This window comes from Salvelinus sp. IW2-2015, linkage group LG19 (genome assembly GCF_002910315.2).
Source record: "Salvelinus sp. IW2-2015 linkage group LG19, ASM291031v2, whole genome shotgun sequence".
In the NCBI taxonomy this organism is placed as follows: Eukaryota; Metazoa; Chordata; class Actinopteri; order Salmoniformes; family Salmonidae; genus Salvelinus; species Salvelinus sp. IW2-2015.
The window spans coordinates 7,311,876-7,328,968 of NC_036859.1; the positions used below are offsets into that span (position 1 = coordinate 7,311,876).

Genomic DNA, 17,093 nt, shown 5'->3' on the forward strand with positions numbered 1-17,093 from the left:
CTCTATCTCTTTCATCACACTCTTCCTTCAAGAGCCCATATGCAGGTTAAAAAATCCCGGAATAAAGTAGCGGGGCCCGAGGCGATGGGGGATAAACTGGGATAACTGGGTCACCTTCACCATCAAAGTGTCTACAGTACACTACATTCGCTGGTTACATTAATGGACTGACACTGACAATGATAACGGTTGAGTGTAACGGCACAGGTAATGGAGGTAGATGGCAAAAGGGCAGGCAAATTAGTTATGAATGTACTCAGACAAACACACTAACACACACACTAACACACACACTAACACACAGATATAAGCATAGAAATCAATGAGATAAGGTCTTTATCTAATCAAGGAGGGTGTGTTATTGGATACCACAGCCTTCCCTTAAGTGTGTAACTGTCTGGGGGCCAATCCCAGTTAAAGGAATATGGCATTTTCTCTGTTAAATATCCTAATGCACTTTTCAATCTGCAGAGTAATTTATATGCTAATGCCCAGGTTATGTCTGCATTAGATTCCCTGGCAGAGTGCTGAACGTTATCATGGAGAGGGATGGAGGGAGGAAGGGATAGAGAGAGTGAAAAAGAGAAGAAAGAGAGAGAGAATTTTCCCCTGGGTCTATTATGCTAGTATGTAATTATAAAGAAGCTGGTCAGACCTGGAGAGTAGCCAGCCAGAGAGCACCTCTCTCCCCCTCTATCCCTCTCTCACAGGTCCCACTCTCTGGACGTCCAGTGTTGGGTGAACATGTCTACATGCAACTCGTCTGAAAACTGTCATATATAGAACTAATCAAACTATTCAACATCTCTGAAATAAACGTTTTGGTAAATAAAAATAAATGGTGTAGTTTTAAGAGTTACTGTCTTTTAGGGACAGCTGATCTAAAAACAGTTATAAGGAGAGTTGATCATTGAGGAGCCCTAGGAGTGGTTAGACAGCCTATCCTAGGTCAGTTGTTAAGAAAAGTTGAGCAGAAAAGTGCCCTATAGGAGTGGTTAGACAGCTGATCCAGGTGATAAAGGGGCAGATAAGAGCTAGAAGAGGTCACACAGCCAAGATCTCTATTCTTATTAACATAATACCTTAGCTTCTAATTGCCTTTTTTGCATATTCATCCTCAACTTGGACCGATCTCATGCTCTCTCTCTCTCCCTCCCTGATTCAGAGGGGTTGGATTAAATGCGAAAGACACATTTCAGTTGAATGCATTCAGTCTTCTCTCTCTCTCCTTCTCTCTCTCTCTCTCTCTCTCTCTCTCTCTCTCTCTCTCCCTCCCGACCTCCCTGCAATCCCCCCCACCCCCTCTCTCAGACAGTACATGTTATTCTGGTCTAACTAATGGGGAGTGTTTAGTAGTACCCTTGGCTTGTCTTTGAGTCCTGAGTGAAATATCTCCCCAAGCAACAGAAAGCCGCAGCCCAAACACACACACATAGGGAGACACACACGCACGAATACACACACACACCCGCATAGGCAGACACCCACGCACACATGCACACCGAACACATGCACATGTTCGACTGCATCGCACACACAGTTTATAACTTGGAGCAGGGTCTGCAGCAGATGTGTGTGTTTATTTATAGTGCAGTAGGACGCTACAGCCGGATTAGACACACACGCACACGCACAGTACTGAGCTGCAGCAAGGGCAAACGGTAGCTACTACACAGAGCTCAACTGCAGCAAGCCCATATGCATTCACAGCACAGCACTGGGATGTCGAGAACACAGAGCAGGGGTCATCAACTAGATTTAGCCGTGGGATGATTTTCTTCTTGAGCGAAAGGTCCGGTGGCCGGAACATAATTACAAATCATTTGTAGACCGAAACTTGACCGGAAGAAGCMCAAACAGATATAACACTTGACTAAAACATACCATTTCAAACTTTGCTTACATTCTTATACGATTATATACACTGAGCATACAAAACATTAAGAACACCTGCTCTTTCCATGACATAGACTGAACAGGTGAATCCAGTTGAAAGCTACGATCCCTTATTGACGTCCTTATTAAATCCACACCAATCAGTGTAGATGAAGGGGAGGAGACAGWTTAATGAAGGATTTTTAAGCTTTGGGACAATTGAGACTTGGATTGTGTATGTGTGCCATTCAGAGCGTGAATGGGCAAGACAAAAGATTTAAGTGCCTTTGAAYGGGGTATGGTAGTAGSTGCCAGGTGSACCGGTTTGAGTGTGTCAAGAACTGCAACACTGCTGGGTTTTTCACACATCAACAGTTTCCTGTGTCTATTAAGAATGGTCCACCACCCAATGGACATCCAGCCAACTTGACACAACTGTGGGAAGCATTGGTGTCAACATGGGCCAGCATCCCTGTGGAACGCTTTTGACACCTTGTAGCTCAACGGTAACTCAACGGTTCTGTCACTGCCTGCGCATAGTTTGCGTTGTTGTTTGCTATGTTTTGTTTGGTCAGGGTGTGATATGAGTGGGCATGCTATGTTGTATGTCTAGTTTGTTCTGTTTCTGTGTTTGCCTATATGGTTCTCAATCAGAGGCAGGTGTTCTTTGTCTCTGATTGGGAGCCATATTTAGGTAGCCTGTTTTGTATTGTGGGTTGTGTTGTTGTTCCTGTTCTGTGTCTTTGTGTATGTCACCTACGGGACGGTTGCGTTTTCGTTTGTTTGTCCACTTATGTTTTGTAAGTTTATTCAGTGTTCTTAGTTAATAAAGTAACATGTATTCATATCACGCTGCGCATTGGTCCTCCGATCCTTCTTACTAACTCTCCTCAGATGAGGAGACGTAACGAACGTGACAGGTTCCTAATGGTTGGTATACTCAGCGTGTTGTCTCTCTATTAAGTGTGGGAATTACTTTTAAAAACAGATTTTCAAAAATGTAAATCACTTGAAAGCTAAATTGCCTGATTTTTGTCTTTCATGTCCAAAAATGTATTATATAGTGCATTCATGAAAGTATATCACCTTATTCCACATTAAAGCCTTATTCTAATTCAATTAAAATTATATTTTTTTTACTCAATCAATCTACAGGTATAACCTATTACAGTATAGAACATGCCATACCCTGTTGTTTGATTGCTTGTAATTATGATAATATTAGTCTTTTGCCATAGCAGAGCAGAGATGATTGCTTACACTAGGGACCATTTAGGGGTCTGTACAGGTATGAGTGTGCACCAGTCTACACGTTGTAAAGACACACTCAAAACATGTACATACACACACACACACACACACACACACACACACACACACACCACACACACACACACCACACAACACACACACACACACACACACACACACACACCCACACACACACACACACACACACACACACCACACACACACACACACCACACACACCGTACACACCCTCTCCACTGAACGTGCTCCCTTCCTCTCTCTCAGATATAATTGTGTTGCTGCCTCTACTCCTTTGCATCCTCTCAATTTTGGACTCTCCCCTGATGAAAATACATAATTAGAGAGAACCTTGCTGTCTGAAAAAGGAGGAAGAGGGAGGAGGAGAGAGTGGAAGAGGAGAGGAGTGGAGGCGAGAGGGAGGAGGAGGTAGGAGGAGAGAGGTAGGAGGAGAGAGGTAGGAGGAGAGAGGGAGGAGGAGGGTGGAGGCGAGAGGGAGGAGGAGAGAGGTAGGAGGAGAGAGGAGGAGAGGGAGATTATCTCTAGCAAAAACAACATCTGAATATAACCAGAATCTCCAGAAGTCAAGACAAAAGACTCTACTGTGCCTCTGTCTGCCAATAAAATCCTCATCCAGCTTTTTATTTTTGCTACGATGCCTTTTAAATGGCTTTCTTTGGCTTACARGCTCTGTGAACTCTTTCTCTTGGACGGGTAAAGCAGCAAATGCTTCAACAAAAAGAGTGTACTTCCAAGAAACTCCCAGCTACTCTACATAAGAAGTAAGAAGTCAAGGGGAGCAGACAAACTAGGATTTTGAAAAGGTTGTTTGAGTCAGTGTGAGGCACACAAAGTGGACGGCTGCTTTAATGCAAATGAGCACAAGAGACAAGACACAGACATAGGAATAAACGTCATCTTTCTAGAGGGCAGAAAAGGCAAAGATAAAGTTATCGTATTCCAACTCACAGTATAGCAACAATTGTTCACTGTCTGTATATATTTGCATTATTGTGCTWTAATGGAGTTACAGTAAACTAGATAAGAAAGCAAATAGGCCGTGAAAGTGACCTAAAGGCTACATACTGTAAATCCTAAAACAAAAGTGGTTTACAAAAGGAGTAATCTAACTCTCCTTCCTATGTCTAGAAGTGTATAAAGAATCTCACCTTGTTCTATATTAGAGTTCTCACTCCTCTCCTGTCATTTACAGTAGGCCCCACACATCAACTTTGATTTAATATTCAAGTGCAGGTCCTAGATCAGCCGTTCCCAAACTATTCTGGTGCTATGATGACCTGCCACTCTCAAGATGAACACACAATTTCCCCAGCCACAGCCCATTAAGCCACACCTCAAATAGGACCTAACTGTCAATCATCAATGGGTTGAGACACACCATTTGGGAAAAAGTGCCCTAGATTGATTCCAATCAGAATCTCATCCTGAGAGGATAACAATCTCCCATAAACTCTAGTTAATATGGCAACATGTGGGAAACATGAAAGGGTTCAGCATCAAATATCCACAAAACACATGCTCTGTACACACGCACATGCTCACACGCACACACACACCCGTCCTGAACCTACGTGCTCTTAGGTCCCTGGTTCGTTTTAATACGMGTGTAGCAAAGGCTTCGCTACACTAGGGGATCCAGGGCTAAGGGATGTGAGAGGCATGTGTTGCAGAAGTGGACACACATGTTAGCATCACTCGACGGTTGTGTGAGACCTCATGCTGGGCGTCAGACTCTCTTTATAATGAGCAGTGCTCAGGGGAGACGTTATTGATGAAAGAGGAGCACACAACTTAAAACATAAATACTCAAATACGTTCCTAATGTGTAATAAATCACTGCACAGAGCCTTTTTATCCAAAGCAATATATATAGAAGCACTTATCTATACGTGACCCATGCAGGAATCAGATTCCACCCATTCAGGTCGGTGAACACCAGAGCAAGCAACCTAAATGGAACTGGGCCAAATAGTGTTTTTTTTCTTTTCGGTGTGAGCTGGTTTGTTTTTGGTACCTCCTCTCCTCACAACAAGATCTACATTCTGATGGGCAGTACAATGGCCTGCCTCCGGGAGGCCAGCACCTCTGCCCTCTTTATGCTGAAGAATGGCTCCCTGACGTCCTTGCTCCCAGGACCCCAGCTGGTATAGGTCACCGAGCAGATGCCTGCACAGCCAGGGCCCTCTGATCCTATAGACCCTGGGGTATACAGAGGCTTCACAGGGTTACTTTGAGAGTGTTGATGAAGTGCTGAGGAAGTGAAAGACCGGGCTTTCTGGGCGGTGAGGAGGACTTCGGGACACACTCCATACTGGTCCATCGAAACAGAAGAACATCAGCATGCACCATATAAGTTATGGAGCCTCAGTAGCCTACATATCCTTTTTGTGTCACATCTGGATATTTCAAACGTGGATCATAAATTCTGATTAACACCTGCACTGCCACATAGTACTATCGGGTTGGGGAAGCTCTAGGAGCTAACACGAGCCTTCAGGTCTCAGGGAAAGCTRCTCGTCATGCACGACTGGTTCACTGGCCAACCTCTGTTACTCGTGGATTGAACGAGAGCAAACGGAATGTGTGAGAAATCCTCACCTACTCTAGTAGGAAATGGAGGTACTGGACAATAAAAAAGTGCAATTTTGTTATTCATGTTTAAATAATGAAGCAGTTTAAATAATGAAGCAGCACTTTTTACTCAATCTCCATTTTCCTCCCAAATAGGCATTTAGGAAGAATAACAGAGGCAAATGGTGTTTACTCATTTTACAGCTAAAAGTKAAACAGCATTTCTCACACTCAATCAATGTTTACCAGTGTAAAAGAAACATGGCTGTGGGAAGATGTTTAGGGGTGGGGGTGATGCATTTGCCCAAATTTTTCTCCCTGCGCAGCTGGCGGCTATGTCTGTTTTTWAAAATTTATTTCAGAAGTAAACAAGAACAAATAGTTTACAATTGCCATCTTGGTCATAGAGGAACAGAATGAAGAGTCTACAGGTCTGTTACCAAGACTTAATTAGTACATGAACCGGTTGGGCGCCGTCTAAAGAGCGCCTAAGGGAAACACTGGCTGCACATGTTGTTCCTGTAGTGGGGTGAGCACCTGCTCACAGGGCTGCTGTGTGGCTGCCTGTGTCCAAAGCAGGGAAAACAGGGAAACCATTCACACTCCCTTAGACTGCATGCCTCCCCCTCTCTCTTTTTTCATACTCTGTCTCTCCATTTCTATCTCTCGATTCTTTCTACTTTCTGTCTCACTCTCTCCTCCTTGCTCTTACCCTTTTCTCTCCCTCCCTTTTCTCTCTCAGCCCCTCTCCCCCCATCTCTCTCTCTGCACTTCTCTCCATGTCCCTTTACCCCCCCCCTCTCTCTATGACCAGAGGCGTTTCTTTGCCTTGACAAACTTGGTGTGAACATTACCCAACAAGTAATTTGGTCGGAACCCAGCGTCTCCACAATCTCCCTCCATGAATTGGCCTATACATGCTGGTCTTTATATAATGCATGGCTAGAATCGTAGAGGTGCAGGTACTTCTGTACCTCCTAGGACCAAGCGATGCTCAAAGTTGTCATTCGCCATGTTGAATCCACACTGAGTTTCGGGCTGAATCGGGAAGAACCAATCACCAACGAAGGGGTGTAGACTTCGGCTACCGAACTTCGGCTTGCCTCGAGAAAAAATGTTGTGCGCACGAATAGCCGGAAAAACCTTTGCCAAAGACCAAAACGCACAAAAGCATCCCAAAACGTCGGCATAATATATGCACAATTTGTTCGGATGCCTTTAAAGTCCTCTACTGGAACTCGCCTGCCTTGAACATGAAGTGGGAAGTTGAAAACAATAATTAATACATAACGGGTAAATCAATCTGCCAGCCCCAGAAAGTCCAGCAGTAAGTGAGCAGTGTTGGGTTCTTAAGGAAGCCGCAGTGGGCTGTAAGTCTGATGGACACACACATTGAGAGAGTGGGTGGTGTGTTGGCAGCCCAGTCTTTAGTGTACAGTATATTCAGCCTGCCTGCCTATGGGATTTAGCCCAAATAAGCTCCCTGAAGTTGATCCCTCTTCTCTGAAGCCTCCCTTTGGTCATACTACTTGGCCCTGCTAGAAAGGACATAAATACAACTTTATCTTGTCATAAATGTGATTATAAGCACTAACCTTAACCTTACCCCTAATAAAGACCACAAAGCTCCTCCAATTGTCCATTCAATGTCCCTTCAAGCATGGCCATCTGGTGTCTACTCCTCCTTCTCCTTCACACTTTCAGCTCTATATGGGAATGCTCTGACCCTGCTAACTTCCCTTAGAGACATCAGTGTCACCTCCCACTCACAGCCAGAGATATAGAGTTCAGCAAACCCTGTCACCTCACCTCAAGTTCCAAAGCCATTACATTCCAGCAAGTGTACACAATAAAATACGCAGTAGAATGTCATGTTTTACAAGTCTTACACAAGTCTTGCCAGTCTTACAAGTGTTGGAAAGCACATTGGGTGTGGATACGGTGGGAACATGTGGGTCTGAGCAAGTGTGATGTCAATGATGTTTGTGTATATGTGTTGTATGTATGTGACTGTTAAGTCGTTTCTTGTTTTTGCCTGTGCATGTTGGGTTTTCTTTTGCTGTCGAGGAAAAGCAGCGTGAATAGGTGAAATAAAATAGATATTTTTTAAAGAATGTCATGTTTGCTGCACTCTGTATGCATGTTTTTTCTCCCGCTCCCATCGAAAACCCTATGGACCAATCACAGGCAATCCAGAGGCCATTTGGAATGAACAGGGTAACAACAGGGGGCGGCAGTCTGGGCATACGTGTTTTACTACCAATAAAACGTGTCTAGTTAAAAGTACAGGCCAGTGTTTTACATTATACTACACTTAGACCATAAACCATGGAACTACTGTAATTCCATCACTGAAAGAATAATGAGCCAATCAATGAAGTGACAGAAGTCAAATCACCATGTCTGACCTTTGGTCTAAATCACTGAAAACCTTGAGAAAACATAATTATTCAATGTCACTCTTTCATGCCAATTACTTACCTCAGGTCATTCCCCAGATTCAGAGTCACACTGTACAAGAATGACCCAAGGAATTAAACAAAACTAGCATTATGTGCCTCATGCATAGGGGTGAATAAGAGAGCTGTGGTTCCATATAGGATCAGTATGCCTATGTAGACTAGTTGACAACATGATTAAACCCATCATCTTCACTATATTGTCATCCTTATGATCAGACCTCTTGCTGTGGTTGCATGTTGACATTGAAAGCAGTTATAAACATTTACGATCATATACCAATAGGCCCACATCCAACTAATGGACGACATCAAGTGATGCAAAACATGACAAAATAATACAAAATCAATGAATCCATCATGAAAACAATGATACATTGAATAACACAAAGAACACAGGGCCCAGACAGTAGCAACCCCTGGAGACAGATACGTCAAATGAATATGCCACACGAGTATTTTGTCATTATCAGCATTCAATGGCAGGCAGCTAATTAAACATACATGTATTCAAAGCATGCACATCCAAACCAGCAACATAAGGTGCGGCTGCGACAAAAACGCTTCTACGGTCGAACGCAATACCTGTTCACCATCTTCGCCATACCGCTTAGCTCACTCACCATTGACTGTGCGAGACCGACAGGTATGCGGGCTACGTCTGGCTGGGTACCAGGCGTCTTCTCGTAACCTATACCGACCGGGTTTTCTACAACTCTCAAATCAAGACAAAGGGTGAAGCACAGCACCGAGCTCTCTCCGGGGGTCTTGAATCACAATGCCTTGTTGAGAACCGTTATCCCCGCAGCTAGCCTAATATCAAGCCTCTCCATCGCACCTGTCTCTTCATCGAGTGGCTTCTACGCGTAACCGTGGCATCTCCGTTATCTTTCAGAGAATGAGCCCAGACCAGTCCGGACCTTTCCAATAAACCTTTCCCGGTTGAACGCGAAATACGGTACATGCAGGTGCAGTGTTTTTTATTGTCTACATTCCAGTGCCTTGGCTGAAAATGTGAATATTTTGCGAGCACCCCTGCAAATCACAAAATTAAAGTAGAATCGGTGTAGAGGGGTTAGCAAGCATCACCACCAAATGACTAGAAAGCTTAGGCTACATGTGCAGGCAAAATACTCACCAGTCTTTCAATTCAGTCTTAATTCATTCACACAGTTGTGCAGTCTTTCCAGGACTGTCAGCCAGAGAAAGACAACGGCTCTCCTCCCTGATTTGAGTCGGCACTGGTCAAGCTCTTATCACAGGGTGTATTGCATATATATATTCCTAGACAATACTTGGTTCAGGAAGAACACCAACGCAGAATGTCTCCATAGCCAATAATACATCAAAATACCAAACCAAGACCGAGACAGAAATATTCACGGCAGGGGCCCATTGCAAAACGACACAGCATGAATGGGGACGTCCTTGCTCTCTTGCTCTCTTCCTTTCTTACTCGCTCGCGCTCTCTCTCTCTCTCTCTCTCACACAATTCAATTCAATTCAAGTGGCTTTATTGGCATGGGAAACATATGTTTACATTGCCAAAGCAAGTGGAGTAGATAATATACAAAAGTGAAATAAACAATAAAAACGAACAGTAAACATGACACTCACAGAAGTTCCAAATTAATTAAGACATTACAAATGCCATATTATGTATATATACAGTGTTGTAAGGATGTACAACTGGTTAAAGTACAAAAGGGAAAATAAATAAGATGTCACGTTCTGACCATAGTTCTTGTGTGTTTTGCTTGTTTTAGTGTTGGTCAGGACGTGAGCTGGGTGGGCATTCTATGTTGTGTCTAGTTTGTCTGTTTCTATGTTTGGCCTAATATGGTTCTCAATCAGAGGCAGRTGTTTTGTGTTGTCTCTGATTGGKAATCATATATAGGTGGCTTGTTTTGTGTTGGGGTTTGTGGGTGGTTGTTTCCTGTCTCTGTGTTTTCTCTGCACCAGATAGGGCTGTTTCGGTTTGTTAGTTGTAAGTGTTCACAGTTTCGTCTTGTTTATTAAAGTCATGTTGAACACGAGCTACGCTGCGTCTTGGTCCGATCCCTGTTACACCCTCTCTTCTCGTGAAGAGAGGGAAGGCTGCCGTTACAKAAGCATAAATATGGGTTGTATTTACAGTGGTGTTTGTTCTTCACTCGTTGACTTTTTCTTGTGGAAAATCTTGCTGCTGTGATGGTATTTCACCCAGTAGATATGGGAGTTTATCAAAATCGGGTTTGTTTTCGAATTCTTTGTGGATCTGTGTAATCTGAGGGAAATAGGTGCCTCTAATATGGTCATACATTKGGCAGGARGTTAGGAAGTGCAGCTCATTTTCCACCTCATTTTTTGGGCAGTGTGCACATAGCCTGTCTTCTCTTGAGAGCTACGGTAGCCCTTCTCAATAGCAAGGCTATGCTCACTGAGTCTGTACATAGTCAAAGCTTTCCTTAAGTTTTGGTCAGTCACAGTGGTCAGGTATTCTGACACTGTGTACTCTCTGTTTAGGGCCAAATAGCATTCTAGTTTGCTGTTTTTTTGTTAATTCTTTCCAATGTGTCAAGTAGTTATCATTTAGTTTTCTCATGATTTGGTTGGGTCTAATTTTGTTGCTGTCCTGGGGCTCTGTGGGGTGTGTTTGTGAACAGAGTCCCAGGACCAGCTTACTTATGGGACTCTTCTCCAGGTTCGTCTCTCTGTAGGTGATGGCTTTGTTATGGAAGGTTTGGGAATCGCTTCCTTTGAGGTGGTTGTAGAATTTTAACTGTTATTTTCTGGATTTTGATCATTAGCGGGTATGGGCCTAATTCTGCTCTGCATGCATTATTTGGTGTTCTACAGTGTACACAGGGGATATTTTTGCAGAATTCTGCATGCAGAGTCTCATTTTGGTGTTTGTCCCATTTTGTGAATTCTGATTCAAGTATTTTTTGCCAGATCCTAATTGGTAAGCCACATTTTATGTTCCTTTTGATGGCATAGACGGCCCTTCTTGCCTTGTCTCTCAGATCCTTCACAGCTTTGTGGAAGTTACCTGTGGCGCTGATGTTTAGGCTAATGTAGTTTTTTGTGCTCTCTCTCTCTCTCTCTCTCTCTCTCTTTCTCTCTCTCGCTTGCTCTCTCTCTTTCACTCGCATCCATAGAGTTATGTTTTTTTCTTGCATATTCAAATCAATCACTTATTTTCATCATGAAAAATCTAACAAACAAAAAAGAATGACAAAATTATTTTTAAAATATATGTTTTTGTCTTTGAACACTGTAGCATATCATTAGGCTAGAAATATAGAACAAACTGCAAATGTCTATTTTGAAGAAAGAATGACATTCAATAAAAATGTAATCTAATTAAAACATGACATAACCCATGAGGGACAAATCTGGGTGTGAAAATGTCAAAGGTAGGTTAAAACACTGCATAATAAAGGAACCACTGCTGTAGGAATGAACAGTGAGAGAGGAAAGATGAGTGTGATCATTTTCCACAGGGAATTAGGTGATGTTGCTGTCATCGACTTCCATGCCATCAGTGGAAGCGGTCAAAAGTAAAGAAATAAGACAAAAGGGGGGGGGGCTGAGTGGCAGATGTTTCCAGAGAAGGATCTCAACAAATAAGAGCAGGGTATCTCTATAATTGTGTACAGTAATTATATGTTCACTCAATCAAATGTGTTATAGCCTATTCATACTATCCTGTGAGGTAGGACAGACAAGGTCATTGTTGTAAATTATGGTTTTCCTAATTACGTAAATAGTCTTATCCATCTGTAAAATCTATTGGTATCACACGTTCTAGGTCCATAAACACAGCCAGAGGCAGATGCAGTATAAAAAATAAGCAACGTTTATTGAAGGAATAAACGTTTAAGTTGGCTTGTTTTACATAGGCTACAGTGAAACACAACACTAATGACGTGAATGTCTGTAGTGCTGCAGTGCTTTCAAAGACTACTAGTTGACCAAGTTCACAACTGAACAAAAACAGACCGAAAACAGTGACAATTAGAACTACCTAATGAAAGACAGAGAAAACAGTTAGTCACATTTAAACATAAACAGTAAATATTTTAGAAATACAAATACATAGGTTAATTGAAAGACAATTACCTCAGTGGAGTAAGGGTTCAATATACTGCTTGGAACCCCCCCCCCATCAAAATCTCTCCAAACACATAGGCTAGAATAAACTGAAAATTAAAAGACATTACTGCAGTGGCATAACTTTCAAAGCAATACATAGTCTGTCAAATTTCAATAAATAAACACTTTTAGAAAATAAGCACATATCTCTAAACACATAAAGTAAAATCGACCACACATTTCTTCAAAACCGGATGGTTCTCAAAATAGTTATCCAACAGACACCATGGCTGTGTTCACACAGGCAGCCCAATTAAGATATTTTGCCAATTATTTTAATATCTGATACCCATCTGATCTTTTCCCTAATGTGTAAACAGCAAAAAAATACATGGAATCTGATCTTTTGACATCCGAAATACAGTACCAGTCAAAAGTTTGGACACACCTATTCATTCAATGGTTTTTCAATATTTTTACTATTTTCTACATTGTAGAATAATAGTGAAGACATTAAAACAATGAAATAACAAATATGGAATCATGTAGTAACCAAAAAAGTGTTAAACAAATCAAAATATATTTAAGATTTTAGATTCTTCAAAGTAGCCACCCTTTGCCTTGATGACAGCTTTTCACACTCTTGGAATTCTCTCAACCAGCTTCACCTGGACTGCTTTCCCAACAGTCTTGAAGGAGTTCCCACATATGCTGAGCACTTGTTGGCTGCTTTTCCTTCATTCTGCGGTCCAATACATCTGAAACCATCTCAATTGGGTTGAGGTCGGGGGATTGTGGAGGCCAGGTCATCTGATGTAGCACTGCATCCCTCTCCTTCTTGGTCAATTAGCCCTTACACAGCCTGGAGGTGTATTTTGGGTCATTGTCCTGTTGAAAACCAATTGATAGTTCCACTAAGTGCAAACTAAATGGGATGGTGTATCGCTGCAGAATTCTGTGGTAGCCATGCTGGTTAAGTGTGCCATGAACTCTAAATAAATCACTGACAGTGTCACTAGCAAAGCACCCCCACACCATCACACCTCCTCCTCCATGCTTCACGGTGGGAACCACACATGCACATCCGTTCACCTACACTGCGTCTCAAAAAGAAACAGCGGTTGGAACCAAAAATCTCAAATTTTGACTCATCAGACCAAAATACAGATTTCCACCGGTCTAATGTCCATTGCTCGTGTTTCTTGGCCCAAGCAAGTCTTTTATTCTTATTTGTGTCCTTTAGTAGTGGTTTCTTTGCAACAATTCGACCATGAAGGCCTGATTCACACAGTCTCCTCTGCACAGTTAATGTTGAGATGTGTCTGTTACTTGAACTCTGTGAAGCATTCATTTGGGCTGCAATTTCTGAGGCTGGTAACTCTAATTAACTTATTCTCTGCAGCAGAGGTAACTCTGGGTCTTCCTTTCCTGTGGCAGTCCTCATGAGAGCCAGTTTCATCATGGCGCTTGATGGTTATTGCAACTGCACTTGAAGAAACGTAAAAAAAGATTGAAAATTTTTGTATTGACTAACTTTCATGTCTTAAAGTAATGATAGACTGTCATTTCTCTTTGCTTATTTGAGCTGTTCTTGCCATGATATGAACCAAATATGGCTATCATCTGTATACTACCCCTACCTTGTCACAACACAACTGATGGGCTCAAATGTATTAAGACGGAAATAAATTCCACAAATGAACTTTTATCAAGGCACACCTGTTAATTGAAATGGATTCCAGGTGACTAACTCATGAAGCTGGTTGAGAGAATGCCAAGAGTGTGCAAAGCTGTCATCAAGGTAAAGGATGGCTACTTTGAAGAATCTCAAATATAAATATATTTGTTTTAAAACTTTTTTGCTTTCTACATGATTCTATGTTTTTTAAAATAGTTTTGATGTCTTCACTATTATGCTACAATGTAGAAAATTTTACAAAATTAAGTAAAACCCTTGAATGAGTAGGTGTGTCCAAACATTTGATTGGTGCTGTATACCACATCCATACGGATCTCAATCCTGATACAATTCTGATGTTCCATATGTATCTTCATGCAGTATGGACATCGGATTTGTTTTGTTCTGAAGTGTTTTTTGTTTGTTACACATGACCCTTCATTAGTATAACGACCACCCCAAAATGTAAAGGAACAGTGACAGGAAATGAGCGTCTTAAACGGCGCTTCAGAGGCTACATCAGTGTGAATGTGCACATTTGATAGTGGGTCGGTCACATATAAAACTGAGTGTTGATAGTCAGAAGAAAAGATTGGATATGGAAAAAACACAATTGGGTTATTTGGGTGGCTGTGTAAATACAGCCATAGTTCTCCAACAGACACAGCAAAGCAATGACACCACACACTTCGGATAAAATGCTCTGATCCACACTCACATATCTAGATGGGAAACAGCTTTTAAATTTGAAGTCAAAAGCAGATATCTTTTTGTGCACTTTAGCTAACCCTAAACATTTTCCTAACCTTAACCTAATTCTCCTAACCTGCTGTGTGTGTTCTAAACCTGCTACAAAAGTCAATTTTGACAAATACTGAACCCTTCTAGGCAAAAAGGGGCAGTTTTATACTTTTTGACCCGTCCCTCTCTAATTAAGGTCCCAGAGGAAACACACTGACCAAACCTAAGGTTCTTACCCTCTCGCTCTCTCTCACACCTAATTCCTAACCCTGACCCTAACTATAACCCCTTACCCTTACACTAACCATAATTCTAACCATAACTCTAACCCCTGATCTTAAAATAGCCATTATCCTCATGGGGATTTGGGAAAATACCACATTAGGGAAAATGTTCCTTGTTTTTCTAACCTCAACAGTCCCACAAGGATAGTAAAACAAGGAAAATTCCCACGCACACACACACGGTATGCTCTTTTCCAGTGCAAATATATAGTATCACAATGTAATCAGTGAAAACGACAAGTTTGTGAAATGTAACATTGTAAGCGCTAAATGAATGCAATGGGCTACGCCCTCTACTCCGTCACTTCCGGGTCTAGTCGGCCAGGGTTGTGGAAAAAATAAGTAGTTGTCATGATATTTATCTAGCCAATCTACAAATGACAGACACATATCAAATTATACATAGTACATTACCCATGTCAGGGCTCAAGAAGAATTTTCGAGGTATTGTGCAGCTCTTTTTTGATAGACAGGAATATTTTATCTTGTCCGCAAACCCATCGTGAAGAGGTAAATTAACCTTAAGCTAGCTAACGTTAGCTAGCTAATTGATGTTTTGACATAGCTAGCTAGCTTAACCAACTAGCATTAGCTACACCACCTAGCAAGTTATTTACCGATAACTAGCTAACGTTATTGCATTAACATTAGCCACAGATTTAGCTGGCTAAATATCGTCTCGTTTCCCAATCTATATTTTTGACACATAACGTTAACTCTATGTACCGGTATCTATCTAGCTGGGTTAGCTAGGGTACATCACAATCAATATAGCTAGTTTATCAAGCTAATTCGCTAGTTAGCTAACGTTAACTAGCTTTAACTATCCTCATTATTGAACAGCAGTGTTACTGAGTGATTCACCATAATATGCAGTGTGATATCGAAGTTAAAATTACCTAGATATTATCTTGCCTTTCCTGGTAGCTGTGGCTTGCTAGTTAACGTGAATACACACAATATGTGAATTTTTAGGACATTGTAAATGAGCTACTAAAGTTAACGTTAGCTTGTGAATTCTGAAATTGTATTGCATTGTTAACTAAATAGTAGCTACGGCTTCCTATGTATGCAAGGCTGGCATACAACGTCTCAGCCAAGACTGAGGTCAGAACGTATAACATGTATCCACAGGGTCACTGGTTCAAATCTCACTTTGATTGTCCCACCTTACAGAATAATGTGGTAGTAAGCTAGCCAACTGAGCAGGTCTGTACTGTGTCTTCATTGTACTCTTTTTGCCCACTGATCCAGCCTGCTGAGTGACCTGATCAAGTGGTGTTGGCACCTTTGTGCCATCTCATTCCAAGTCCCTGAGGAACTTTAATACAGGTAGAATATTTTCTCTTCACCATCAGATGCTTCATCCATCAGTGTGTCATTTATACGGCTAGGCAAGCTGTTTAGTACACTCACAACCCCCCCCCCCCCACACATTTCCTCTCCCCCCAGTAGAAGATGAACGGCTGTCCATTAGAGAGCTATGCTGCTGTTCTGCTGCCCTCCTTGCCCCAGCCGCATTGCAGCCAAGCTGGCCTCTCCTCCTCCAGAGCCCACCTACTCAATGCTGCAGACCCAGAGGCTACAGCTGCGGCAGCAGCCGGCCACGCTGGGGTGCACCCCCTCTCTGGGCTCCGGGACTGCGCTCCGCTGGGTGCGGGAGGGGAAACAGAGGAGGGGGAGGAGGAGAGGGCAGGTGGAAGCTCCCTGACAGAGAGGGCAGAGTTCCAGTACACTCAGAGAGAGCTGGACATGAGGACGTGTTCCTGACAAGGTCTAGCCGGGAACAGGGTGGGCCTGCTGTACATCCGCTGTGCCCAATCAGGTGAGTGAGTGAGTGGGGGGAGGAAAAAAATGTAGACAGTGTTAATCAATGGTGGCTGTGACATTTCCTTTGTTTTTTTCAAAGAAGATGGCATTGTTTCTCTCTGTGCTAGTGTCTATCCCAAAATAGACATCTGTGCAGGTTGTTCTATTTCTAAAATGCATTAAGTATGATAGTGTTCTATGGTTCTATTGTACAGTACATCCCTTTTTTATTTACGTTCTCTTAAATTGTATTTTTTTCCCTCCTCCCTCCCTCCCTCCTCCCTCCCTCTCCTCCCTCCCTCCCTCACC

At 42.3% G+C, this 17,093-nt stretch overlaps 1 protein-coding gene and 1 pseudogene across 1 annotated transcript in view; one reads left to right on the forward strand and one right to left on the reverse strand.

The window, feature by feature from the left end:
* Positions 1–10,131, reverse strand: part of LOC111978873 (semaphorin-6B-like) — a 70,236-nt gene extending 60,105 nt beyond the window's left edge. The window contains exon 1 of the mRNA XM_024009109.2: positions 9,334–10,131. The gene's annotated coding sequence lies outside the window, so the exon portion shown is untranslated. The remainder of the gene's footprint in view (positions 1–9,333) is intronic.
* Positions 1–17,093, forward strand: part of LOC111979558 (alpha/beta hydrolase domain-containing protein 17A-like) — a 36,802-nt pseudogene that overhangs the window by 11,088 nt on the left and 8,621 nt on the right.